This window comes from Gopherus evgoodei, chromosome 16, assembly GCF_007399415.2.
Source record: "Gopherus evgoodei ecotype Sinaloan lineage chromosome 16, rGopEvg1_v1.p, whole genome shotgun sequence".
NCBI classification, from domain to species: domain Eukaryota; kingdom Metazoa; phylum Chordata; order Testudines; family Testudinidae; genus Gopherus; species Gopherus evgoodei.
The window spans coordinates 218,232-220,719 of NC_044337.1; the positions used below are offsets into that span (position 1 = coordinate 218,232).

Consider the following 2,488-nt stretch of genomic DNA (forward strand, 5'->3'; position numbering starts at 1 on the left):
CGCTCCTCTCCTCCCCGAAGGCCTTCTTGTGTCTCTCCACCCCCAGCCCCCAAGGTCTGCCTGCTACCCCCACCTCTCTGCCCCTTCCCCTGCGACTCACCCTGCTCAAACCTCTCTGCCCCCTTCCCCTAAGACCAGTCCCTGCCCAGCACTCATACCTTTCTATCCCCTCCCCTGACCTGCCCTGTCCACCACCCACACCTCTTTCCCCAGCCCATGAGACTCGGCCCTGCCCACCACTTGCACCTCTCTGCCCCTCCCCTGAGACCCGCCCCTGTCTACCTCTTTCCTCAGTTATCTCTGTTATTCCTTGAAACATTCAAGGATGGAATAAAAAGCCTGAGTTTACTCCAGGGTGAGGAAAGAAAGGAGCCACCAACCCCTCTGGCAACATCTCAGTGCCCCAGAGGAAAACCTGCCGCCTGCTATTGCAACCACTGATGTGCTGGGGATATGATGGTAATATGAACTGTCTGAATGATCAAGGAAGGAAATGGGCAACAATCTACAGGAACGTCATTGACCACAAACACACTTTCCTCATGCTCCAGCCAGAAGAGAAATGAGCAGTAATTCTTGCTGTTCAGCCATGGACCCACTTACACAATGGCACAGCAGTGTGTGCGTTGTGGAAGCTGAGGGTCTGAGGAAACAACTGGAATTGATCACTCAGTGAGAACAGAGCTAGAGTGTAGTGAGAGACACATCTCAAGCAAGTAGTTGTGGCCGAGTGGTTAAGGCGATGGGCTAGAAATCCATTGGGGTCTCCCTGCGCAGGTTCAAATCCTGTCAACTACGGAGGAAGTTGTGGTCCTTTAGTTTCAACAGAGCTGGCTCTTGTCTCTCTCTCAAGCCATGTCTACACTATTGGGTAATGTGGCTTTAAAGTGTTTTAATTAAACAGCTGTTGCATGTCCACACTATGCTGCTTGTGTCATGAGAGCACATCCAGGCTAGACTCTTGGATGGCCACAGAGAGCAGTGCACTGTGGGTAGCTGCGCAACTGGCTGCAGGTGCTTTGGGAAGGGTTTGCAATGTCCCATGGGCTGGTACAGCATCACATGATGCAGGTTTCTGTATCCCATAGTTCTTTGGGAATCCTACTAGATTGCCAGCTGCTTTTCAACAGCAATGTGCCTGGTGGGGTAGACAGTGTCTGAGTGAGTGTGTTGGCACACTGTCTCTAAGTTCAGACAGCTGCTGCAAGCAACCAGTCCTGGGGGAGGGGGCAGCCCCCACATCAGCCCCTGCTTCCCTCACAATATGGAGTGTCTCCCATATAAGAAGAGAATAATAAGACTGGGACTTTTCAGCTTGGAGGAAAGATGACTAAGGGGAAATATGATAGAGGTCTATAAAATCATGACCGGTGTGGAGAAAGTAAATAAGGAAGTGTTACTTATTCTTTCTCATAACACAAGAACTAGGGGTCACCAAATGAAATTAATAGGCAGCATGTTTAAAACAAACAAAAGGAAGTATTTTTTCACACAACGCACAGTCAACCTGCGGAACTCCTTGCCAGAGGATTTTGTGAAGGTCAAGACGATAACAGAGCTCAAAAAAGTTCTAAATCAATTAATGGAGGACATGCTCTGAGCCAGGATGGGCAAGACAAGTGTCCCTAGTCTCTGTTTGCTAGGAGTATCTGTGGTGACCTCACAGAGAGATGCTGACATCAGCCAGGCAGGACACGGGAGAGGGGTCAGGGAAATGTCAGAGACCCCTATGGCTTTGCTTCAGCAAGTCTCCTTCTCCAGGTCTCTCTTTGAGGACTGAGAGAGTATTCGGGTTCACGGCGGTGAGCGCCAGGAGGTACCTCTTTCGAGTTTTCTTCTTCCCTTGTAGTGATTTTACTAGAAAACAGCTATCCCTGTTTAGAAGGTAAGATGCTCCTGGAGGTTTGAAACCTGTTCAATCTGATCCATCTGGTGACAGGTCACTTCCCTTCTCTGTACCTCAGGCTCCTCCCCATCTGTCCAATGGGAACAGGGACAATTCTCAAGCTCTGGGCGGTCGTGATCCTCGGTGAGATAAGGGACGTTAAAGCCCTCTGTGAAGGAGAAAGGGGAGTTTCGCGGTGTTTTAGCACCAAGGAATTCTAAAGTTTGCTAAAATGTCTAGTCTGTGGAAACAAGAAATGGTCGGGGCCAAACTTTTTAATCACTGCCTTTTTTAAAGCCCACTCAAGGATGTGAGTCCCTGTCTTTTAAGTACCCGGGGTTCTTTGCCAGCAGGAGAGAAGAGGTTCCTGCCTCTGTTTTTGTGGCCTAAACAAACCAGGTGTTGTGCCCCAGTTCTCGTCTGAGATCCCTGAAAAAGAACATCTTCCTATCCATGAACAAGACAGGACCTGTCTCTAAAAGGGGAACAAAGAGACCCCTGGGACTTACAGACTAGCTCGCCTCACTGCCATAGCTGGAGAGATACTGGGATACATTTTTAAACAATCAGTGTGTCAGCAGCACCTACAGGATATTTGGTTCT

The 2,488-nt window shown here is 49.3% G+C and overlaps 1 non-coding gene across 1 annotated transcript; it reads left to right on the top strand.

The window, feature by feature from the left end:
• Positions 1-716: 716 nt before the first annotated feature.
• Positions 717-798, top strand: TRNAS-AGA. The gene has a single exon. It is a non-coding gene; the product is annotated as a tRNA-Ser (tRNA).
• The last annotated feature ends 1,690 nt before the right edge of the window (positions 799-2,488 follow it).